The following is an 11,640-nucleotide window of genomic DNA, read 5'->3' on the forward strand; positions in this document are numbered from 1 at the left end:
ATCTACCATCCATTAATTGCCAGACATTCGACTAAAAATCGACAGCTAAACTCTTCTAACCACAGATATGTTTCTGCGTCCATCGCATATAACAAATCATGATACAATAACTCTTCGCAGATGCTCGTAAGTACAACTGAGCCAATTTACCATTTTGCCCCTGTAGTTACATCTCATTCCTTAAGTACCACTGTTCCCTCTAATGAACACAACGTAGTCCAACTATGTGTGAACACCTCTCGGGCCATGAGAAAGTATGTGGCGCCACATCGTTCAAGCCCTAGAATCAGCCCTTAAGGGAACTATCTATCTACTTGCCCCTGCTTTGGGGAAGGAGTGAATTTCATCGTGTGTAGCTGAGTTCCTAGCTCCCAAATCAGACGAATCTCCAAAGTGATAGGTTTGAGTCAGCGGCCTGGCCACTCGCACCCATGCAAATCAAAGGACCGCCCTCAATGGCAGGAGTTTCCAACTCACTCACGATTGAGGTCATGTTATCTATGGTTATCCTAGTGAAGTGAAGTCTCTATTATGAACGGTGTTATACTTCGTGGTCAGATCTTATACAAACTCTTTGTATATGATGCCCCTGTTCGCATGTCCCCTACACGAATGATTAGGATCAGACCATCTGTGACAAGTCAAAACATTTGTAACTATTCCACAAAGTGGGTCATATCCGTAGCGTTACCAGGATAAGGTTTCCCTCTTATATCCATATACTACTAACCATTTTGGTTATCACTTAAGACATGATCCACTTGTATGTCACCACATACATGCTTAAGTTACATAAAGATAACCAAGGATTTCAGTTTATTGGTTTGTGGTAAAGTAAATAAAATATTCAGATAAGAAAAATCAAGAAGTGAAGTAAATATCATATATAATACATCACAAATGTTCGTACAAACTGTTTACAATCTACAGGACATGAGACTTTAGGGCATCAACTCCAATAGGAATTTCACAGTTCAAACCAACAGAAGAGACCGTAGGATATGTTGACATATATCCTTCAACCACTTATTATGAACTACTTTCCCCCATTCGCTTTGATTTTGATCTCATGAAAAACACTTTCCAAATAGAGTAGTCGAGGTATAATCGACATGAAGTGTTGCACGGATCTCACGGTGGAAATTTTTTAGGGACGTGAGAACTGAAAATAATATATTGTATATTTGATTTTCCGTTGAACAACTTTCCCTCATTCACCATGATCAATTAACACAAACACTTTTCGAATGAAGGTCACTCCCAGGGTGACACGAAGTGCCGCATGAACCTTTCTTTGTGAACATCTTGAGAATGTGAAAATTTTAAAATCAAAACATCACATTTGATTTTAAGATGAACTACTTCCCCCATTTACCAAAATCTCGATTCATGTAAACACTTTTCGAATGGAGCAGTCGAGGTATAATCGGCATGAAGTGAAACATGAATTTCGATTGTGAACTCTTAGGGTCGTGCGAGCTAAAAAATAATCATATCATATATATTTATTAATCTCCCACTGAAGCGTTCTAACATATCATATACGTTATTTTGATTTTCACTGAAGTGTTCTAATAACATATCATATATGTTCTTAAACTCCCACTGAAGTGTTCTAACGTTAAACGGAGTATACGTTTCCTTAGCTTGTTCTAGCTAATTAAACAACCTAAGTTTAGGTATTTATCCAAGTACAACGTTTACATTTGGATTTAACCTACGATGTTTATGTGATAAACCAGTTTTAAAACCTCATATCGCTCATGTATTGCTCATAAAACCGGTTAACAACGCTCAATTATTCGACCATAATCCTCAGGTAGGAGGTGTTCCATAGACCATCAACTTAAATACCCCCAGCCTTCGACAAGATTATATATCAGTTGAGTTTATAGCCCGAGTTTTACAAGTTTAACGGCCTATTTTAACTATTAAAATGAGTGGTTAATCTACGTGAGCATGCAATTATTTTTTGTTATGGATTTTAAATGTCTAACTCAATTTTATAACAGCTTACAAAATTTTAGACATGCTAGACATCCACAACATTCGTCAAAGGCATTCATTATTTAATATAATATTTATATTAAATAAAAGAAGCCCCAAACATGCACACTATATATTATAACATTTTATAACATACTTTCAATCCATGTAACATGCTTTGTATGGTGGGAGTTTAAATCTACATGGCCTACTGTATGCACATAAAAGATTTATTTAATTAAACATACATCTCATGTATAAATAATTAAACATAAACTTATATGGTTTTAGTTTTGACTTTTCAAGTAAACAAAGCTTAATTATTACAAAAACCATCAGAAAACAACTTCAAAACATTCCCGAATTGCTCGAACCGGTCCATACCGAACCTAAATAGCTTGAACCGGACTTGGACTAACTGAACTGGACCACCCAAAACATTTTTGAAGCTAAACCCGACTGGACAAGAAGAGAACCAGTTGAACTGGCTCAAAATATCTCACTCGAACATTAAACCGGTCAAGAACTCGCTTCCTCGCTCGGTCAACGCTCATCAAATCGGTCAAACTTGTCTAGACCATTTGATACTTGATCCTCGACGGTTGAATGAAGAAAACTCGATCAAAATCTTGTTGCTCGATCAAAAACTCATTGCTCGATAACCCAAAACTCGCTGCTCGCTCCTCGAATATGAGCAGCGTTGCAACGCTGCCCTGGCAGAAGGTCACGATCTGGAAATATGCAACTCGACCTTCTTCACTTCTTTCTTCAATTACAACTTAATTTCAACTTTAATGACTCCAAATAAATTACAAACTCTTGGGCACACATATAAGCTCATTAAACAAGAGTCAATTACAAATTTAACCAAGAAATCAAAGAGAATTTAAATGCCAAATCTTAGAAAATCATATAAATGCACGATTTTCATATATCTCATGAAAAACACCCACCAACAAAGATTAAACCAAATTGAATGTTTAAATGATGCTCTGATACCAATTGTAGGTGTATATCAGCATGCAGAGGAAGTAACAAAGATCATTAAACATTCTAATTCATTCATTTTGGCTATAAATAAAGCATGCTCATACAATAATAAGAGAGTTTCAAGACATACCTTTGTAGAACTCTTGAAACTCGAATTCAGCTGCAAATCTTCTTCAAATCTTATCGTGAACCACCTCAAGGTCTTCTCTACTATTCTCTTGGAGCCTTAGGTTCAGTTGTGGGACTCAAAATAAGCTTGAATAAAAGGAATTTGGAGAAGAGGCACACTATTGCACCCTTTTGAAAAATACCTTCTTCAACTCAAGTTTTTCAGCAAAAATTCAACTAATACATCAGTTTTCCATTCTCTAATCTTAGTCAATCTTTCCTATTTATTACAAGCCTATCATGCAAAGAAGAAGGCTGCATGAAGAGTACCACATGCTTGGAAGATTGAATCGAGAAGTTGGTAGGAATTGTGTGAGCTACTTGGTTGAGAAAGTGGAGATTTTCCACTTTTCATTTTTGTGTTTTCCAATCTTTTCCAATTTCAAATGATTTCCAAAATCAAGTTTAATTTCAAAATTTCAAAATTTATTAATTTTCTAATAAAAAATAATAATAAATAAATAATTAAACAATTTAATTAATTATAATTAATTTAATATCAAACATTCAATTAATTTTACACAAATTTCACCTCACGAATCCCTATTCATGAATTTATTATTTAAATCATATTTAAATATTAATTAATTCTCCAATTTCGTCTAATTCTAAAATTAAACGTGTAATTATATCACATATAATTACTAATTCTCTTAATTCTAATTTAAACTTTTCAAATTAACTCATCACGCTACTCTAAGGCTAATCCATTTATGAGCTATTTGGGGGACCTCGTGGACCTACAGATAATAGGCTCCAACGACCCGGGATTAATTGGCTAAACTCTTTACACCAAATTAACCCTCATTCATTAACTAATGTGTCACTCCACTAAAGACCATAGTTGCACTCCCCTCACTGTAGATATAATATGTCCACTCGATATAACCATGATTAGTAAGTTAACCCTTCACAGAGTGTTTGTAATAACAGTTGGGTCAAATGTCTGTTTTACCCCCGAGATTACCTCTTATTCCTTAAGTCCCACTGATTCTCTAATAAACAATTGGTTTATGATCCGATCAACAAACCGAGTCTCTTTTGGGCCAATGAGAGGGTGGGGCCCCTTGTTCAAGCTCCGGAGTCAACACTTAAGGGAACAACCTCTCTACTATCCCTGAAAGTGGGTAAGAGTGAATTCCATTTTGCACCTTATGTCCCCAGCTATCTATCCATTCTTACCCTTGAAATGGAGGTTTATTGAGCCGACGCTATTGAGCCAACCTTCACCTATGCAAATCTAAGGATAATCCCGAATAAACAGGAGTTCATGGTTAGTTCAGGATTAAGGTCAAGTTACCTAGGTCATCGCTTTAAAATAGTCAGTCTTAAACAGTAAACAATGTTATAAAGTAAGAGTGACTGATATCGTGGTCCGATCTTGTATAAACTCATTATACAGGACGCTCCCACTTCTCATGTCATAACATATACGAATTAGGATCACATCATCTGTAGCACTTTACAACTCTTTGTAACAACTACAGAGTGGGTCACATTCAATAGTATTACCAGAATAAGGCACCCAACCTTATTTATATACTATAGATCATTTTGACTATTTACTCGAACTTGACCCACTTTTATGCCTCCATATAAAGTTTAAGTACTCATGTAATATTCATGGATCTTTTTTGGTTTATTGGATTAATTTCTAAAACGAAATAAGCAATTCATATATTCAATAACAACTTATTGAATTTTCAAAATAAGTTTTATTATTTACAAACCACAAGTTTTAGGATATAAAACCCAATAGTTACAACTGGAGGGGATGAGATAAATTATATTGAGAGTTCAAATGAATGGACCCAATAGAGGGATGAATTAGTGCAACAGATGTTTACTGAATGGAAGTTGTATAGCATGTAGTGCCTTTATACTTTTTGTTTATTGTTATGAAATGATTTCATTCGGAACTCTCTCATTATGTTTACTATATTTTGTGCTTAACTTTACCCATGAACTCTCTCATTAGCTTTGCTACAACTACCTGTCATTTATTGTTAAATTGTATTAAAATATATACGTGTATACACAAGAATGTCAAGTTCTTCAAGAGCCCCGAAGCACACTTGGACTAAAGAGGAAGAAATGAAGCTGGTCGAGTGCTTGGTGGCGTTGGTCACATCTAGTGGATGGAGATCAGACATTGGGATGTTTCGACTTGGCTACTTGGCACAACTACAACGTTTGATGGCTGAAAAGTTTCTCGGTTGCAATATCCAAGGATCACCGACTATAGATTTTCGAGTTAAATCCTTGAAAGAAACTTACCCAGCGATCGCAGAAATGAAAGGACCAACTTGTAATGGATTCGGCTGGAATGAGGAATTCCAATGCATCATTGCAAAACGGGAGTTATTTGATGGATGGATGAAGGTGAAATTTTGTCTAAATTGATTTATGAATATTGGTAACAAAATCATAACATCCACTTTACCCTTCAGCAGAGTCATCCTGCAGCAAAGGGGCTTCTACACAAGTCATTCCCATACTATGATGATCTGGCCTACATCTTTCGCAAGGATCGGGCTATAGGAGAATGATCAGAGATCTTTGTGGACGTCGAGTCTAACGTGCCAAACCATATGAATGATGGTGTTCCTATTCATGAATCACAGGATCCAAAGATCCCCACGATGTCTAGTCAGGGAATGGACATGTCACAGGATGACATGCATGGAACACGTACCGATCAAAGCATTAAAGGAAGAAATGCTTCGAGAGGAAGTAAGAGGAAGCGAAATGGAATCAATATGAAACGACAGAGATTGTTAGGAATGCAATGAATTCAAAAATGATCAACTGAAGGCGATTGCAGAATGGCCGAAAGAGAAGCGTGCAACTGAAGTCGAACTACATACAGAAGTCGTAAACCAACTCCAAGAAATTTCTGAATTGCATAACCGACAGAGGGTGAAGCTTATGCAAATCATATTCTGTAGTGTGCAAGATACGAAGAGCTTCTTATCCGTTCCCATAGACTTGAAGTTGGACTATTGCAACCTCCCCCTTTAAGAGAGTGTTTGATCAACCCGTGTTTTGGACTGCTTTTCAATTATGAACAATGATTAGTTTGTTTCAATTATGCATTTAAGTTTGTAGTACACTTGGTATCTAACAAAAAGTCATATTTTAATTATGCAGTTATGAGTTAGTTATTTTGTATTACATTTTTTTGTACCTAAAAAAAAGAGAGTTTTATATATAAAACACATGAATTACATCCGAAAGTAATGTACTTTTTCTTTTTCTTTTTTGGCCATATTAACCAAGGTATCTCCCCAAATGACAAAAAAATAGTGGTTAGTTTTTAGTATAAATTACAATCAAATTAATTTTGTATAAATTGGTGGAACATATAGTCTTAATTATATTTTCAAAATATGATATTTCGTATGCATAATTATTAGTATTATAAAATAGGGTAGTAGAAAAAGTTACATGTGGTCTAAAATAATCTACATTCAAATTACAGACTGTTATAATTTAGACTACATTCAAATTGCTACAACTAAAAACTGTTGTAATATACCGATATTTTTGTAGTGTTAGAATACTACCATTCTCGAAATTGGTCCCTAATATTATTTTGATATTGATGTCGCCTTCATCCTTCATAAGACGTTAATGGGGGCACGACAAGGGTTGACTACAACTAAGTCATTATAGTCATGGGTATTGTTTTGTCCATCATTGTCCATTCCTTGTTCTCGTTTGCATTTTAGTTGAGCTCAAACCCTTCACCATTGAAGTCGGTCAAAATTGCCATGGTCGTCATCGTTCGTAATAACACTAAAGGAGAGGGAGAACACAAGAGTCCATTTATTTTTAAGTGGGTCCCCTTTTGAGAGATGTGTTCATGGTTTTCTAAAAAAATTACATTGTGAAAGTACTTTGAAGTCTTCTGCTTAAGTTAGCTGCATGTGAAAGTACCCATTTACACCAAAACACATGCGAAGGCTTGGCGCTCCCATAAAGTCTCATTTCTTTCTCTCGCTCCTCATTCCTTCCTCTTACTTCTTCCTCTCGCTCCTCATCAAACAAAACTGTAAATTTTCTTTGATCTTTCTCCTTCGTTCAGATTCTTCCTCTTGCTTTGATTCACGCTCTATGTTCCATCTTTGATTTTAGAGAGAAAGATAAGAAGAAGAATGAGGAGGAGGCAGAAATAGAAAACATGGAAGTTGCAAAAGAAGAAGAAGTTGCATAAGAAAAAGAAAAATGGAGGAAAGAAGATGAAGATTGAGAGCGATAAGGATATTTTTAAAACAAAGTATAGATTGAAAGCGAGAAGAAGCAAGAGGTGGAAGAAAAAATCAGAGTAATTTTAGTAATTTCACAAGAGAATGATGTAAGCAAAATGTTAAAAAAGATAAAAAAAAAAACGTTTATTAATTTTAAAACCTAGGTCATATTTCATTTGGGCTTTCCATTTTGGGTTATCCATGCTAAAATTCCAAAATACATATCATAGGACGTGAATTTGACATGTGTGAGAAAATTTCCAACGATGATTGAAACGAAATTTTAATTAAGGGTGTTAATTGAAACACATATTCAAATTTGACCTTTTATAAATTATTGAAACGGAAAGTTGAGGGTTAAAATCAATACAATCTACCAAGTTTATGAGGTTTATAGTGACGAAATTGAAAGTTTATGATTAAAATTGATACAATAACTTACCAAATTTATGGTAGAACTTTTTTTTCCTCTAGAATTAAAATGATAGGTCAATGATACGTTAATTATTTTGTGATTATTTACATGTTCATTTGTTATTAGGTTTATTGTCGAAATACTATAATATAATAAAAAGAGTAAATAGGTGATAACAAAAAAGAAAAAAAATCAATAACAAATAATAGTAAATTACTAATAAACATGTATCACTAATAGACAAATTATACATCTATGGTGATTGATGTGTATCAACGATAAACATCCTATCATTGAACTAAAGATTTTTGTTGTATTTTCTTTTACTCTCGTCTCCTCTAAGCTAAACTCTAGTTCTAATTTGTTTTTTTTCCCAATACGTCTTGGTATTAAATTTTCATCGATAACTAGAGATTTTCATCAATATTCATCTACATTTATGAGTTCGACATCTACATAAAAAGTGATTCAATATTTAATTCTATTGTACCGTAAAAAAATGTGAAAGATAAAAAAATAAACAACAAAATATCATTAATAGAATATAAAATAAATAATAAACATTTTAACTCATAAAAAAAATGTAAACTAATCATTTATTAATCAAAATAATATTTAAACATTTTGTTTATATAATTTTTTTTGCAAAAATATCCATGAACATTAATATTTTATCCATATTTCTATGGATATTTTTATAAGATAGTGAACTTTGACATATTAAACCTTGCTCTATACTTTCATTGTCCATGCATCAACATATATATCTCTTGAAAAAAGTACCTTATTAGTCGTAAGTTTTTAATAATAAATGTATTTGATTTCTAAAATTTTAATTTGGCCACTTTAGTCATTCAGTTTTACAAAACAAAGTGTTTAAAAGGTCTTTTTTTCCTATTTTAATTGAGTTATTATTATTTTAAATTTTAATAGGACATTTTGAAATTTTAAAATATATTTTCTTCTCTCCCTTTCCATATCCTCTATTTCCTCTCGTAGCTACCATTTTTCTCCCTCCATCTTCCTCTTCCCTTCTCCATCAGCATCAATGCTCTCCCTTCATCTTTGGTACTAAAATTTTAGAATGATTAAATATATATATATATATTTAAAATAGAAATAAGGAATCATTTTTAAAGAGAAGTTATTTTAAATAATAAAACTGTTAAAAATATTTTCGAAGATAACAAAATTTCACAGTCTATTAGTGATAGACATTGATAGACGCTAATGAAAATATCTATCAGTGTCTATCAATAATAGATGATAGTAGTCAATTAGTGTCTATCATCGATAGATAGTAATATTTTTCTATATTTCTAAATATTTTGGTTCATTTTAGTATATTTAAAAATAACCCCCTTTTTTAACCTATTTTGCAAGGTTTTGATGGACTAAAATGGCAAAATTGAAATGTTATGGTCCCATTAAATGCACCTACTCCTTAAAACTCAATGATTGAAAAGGTAATTTTTCCTTCTCTTTCTCATACATCTCTCTATCTCTCATTTTTAAACAATAAAAATACTTTTTTTCAGAAAAAACAATTATCCATCTGTTGTGAATTCGAGGAGCACAACGACGCACAACGAGAACAAAAATATGAAGAAAATATAATATAATAGTAAAATAAATAAATATTAAAATAAATTAAACATAATATATAAATAAATAAAATAAAATAAATTAACAAAATATAAAATAAGAAATTTCTCTAAATTCTCCACTTTCTCCAATTTTTATGGATTTTGCTCAATGTGTGTGTCTTTCAAAACCCACCAAGTGCCACTATTTATAGGCAATTTGACAAGTAGGAGGTGGATTACATGGACACTAATAGTGTGTAATCTTGAAACACATGGACAATCTATGGGATCATGAATAAGTGATACATGGCCAATAGACACTAATAATGGGCGTTTACATTACATGTAATTTAACATATTTATAATACTCCTCATTAGATGCACATTATATATGAAATATATCTCTTTAAAACCTTACTAGGAAAAAAACCTACTGAAAAAAAAATTCTAGCGAAGAAAAAAGAGTACATATTTCATATAATCTAATACTCTTAAAAAGTATATTTACTCCCCTCATGAAAACATCACTTGAGATTTCTGAGTTGCTGCATTCCAATGTTGTGCATCAGTTTCTCAAATATTGTAGTAGGTAATGCCTTTGTACGTAAGTCTGTCAGGTTATCTTTCGAACAAATTATTGTACAATGATATCGCTATTTTCTTCAAGATCATGAGCGTAGAAAAACTTGGGTGAAATATGTTTTGTTCTATCTTCTTTAATATATCCTCCCTTGATTTGGGATATGCATGTTGTGTTGTCTTCGTATAATATCATTGGAAGATTTCTACTAGAAGAAAAACCACATGTTCTATGAATGTGTTGAGTCATTAATCTTAGCCAGATACATTTTCGACTAGCCTCATAAATTGCAAGAATTTCAACATGATTTGAGGACATGGTTGTTATGATTTGTTTCACTGATCTCCATGATATAGCAGTTCCTCTAGATGTGAATAGATAACCTATTTGAGATCTAGCTTTGTGTGGATCAGATAAGTATCCAGAATTTGCATAACCAACTAGATCAAAATTTGATTTATTTGAATAAAACAAACCCATGTCGATCGTTCTTTGGAGATAACAAAGTATATGCTTAATTTCATTTCGATGTCTTTTTATTGGAGAAGAACTATATCTTGTTAATAAATTTACTGAAAATGCAATATATGGTCTTGTATTATTAGCAAGATACATAAGTGCACTAAATGCAATCATATATGGTACTTTAGGATCAAGAAGTTCTTCATTATCATCTTAAGGTCGAAATATATCTTTCTTCACATCTAGTGAACGAACTTAAATTGGAATGTTCATTAGATGTGCTTTGTCCATATAAAATCTTTTCAAAACTTTTCTTGTATAAGTTGACTGATGAACAAATATCTCATCTGCTAAATGCTCAATTTGCAAGCCAAGATAAAATTTTGTTCTTCCAAGATATTTTATCTCATATTCTTTCTTAAAATATTCTATTGCTTTTGAAAGCTCTACAGGAGTCCAAATTATATTTAAGTCATCAACATATACAGTTATAATAACAAATCATGACTTTGATTTCTTTATAAAAACACATAGACATATTGGATTGTTTTGATATCCTTCTTTAAAAAAATATCCACTTAGTCGATTGTACTACATCGTCTTGATTTTTTCATATAGTGATCTCTATAATTTTATTGAATACAATTCCTAGGAATTTGATTTATATGTTTCAGGTACCTTAAATTCTTATGGGATTCTCATATAAATATCATTATCAAGAGATCCATATAAATATGTTGTGACTACATCCGTAAGATGTATATCCAGACTTTCATACACAATCAAGCTCATTAAATATCTTAGTGTAATTGCATCAACCACCGGAGAATAAGTCTCTTCATAATCAATACCAGGTCTTTATGAAAAACCTTGTGCAACTAGTCTTGCTTTATATCTTGTGACCTCATTATTTTAATTTCTTTTTCTCACAAATACCCATTTGTATCCCATAAGTTTGACATCTTCTGGTGTTCGGATTACTGGTCCAAAAACCCGATGTTTTGAAAGTGAGTTTAATTCTGCCTCGATTGCTTCCTTCCACTGAAGCTAATCATTTCTATGTTGACATTCTTCAATAGATTTTGGTTCAGAATTCTCATTTTTAGATATAATATCAAGAGGAACATTATACACAAAAATGTTGTCAATAATTACATTAGTTCGGTTCCATCTTTTTCATGTCATGACATTGTTTATTGAAAT

The 11,640-nt window shown here is 32.5% G+C and overlaps 1 pseudogene; it reads left to right on the forward strand.

Annotated features, from left to right (window-relative positions):
• Positions 1-5,187: 5,187 nt before the first annotated feature.
• Positions 5,188-6,165, forward strand: LOC150038498 (uncharacterized; annotated as a pseudogene).
• The last annotated feature ends 5,475 nt before the right edge of the window (positions 6,166-11,640 follow it).

The sequence above is a fragment of the Benincasa hispida genome, chromosome 1 (genome assembly GCF_027475165.1).
Source record: "Benincasa hispida cultivar pf3 chromosome 1, pf3_genome.v1.1, whole genome shotgun sequence".
Taxonomy (NCBI): Eukaryota; Viridiplantae; Streptophyta; class Magnoliopsida; order Cucurbitales; family Cucurbitaceae; genus Benincasa; species Benincasa hispida.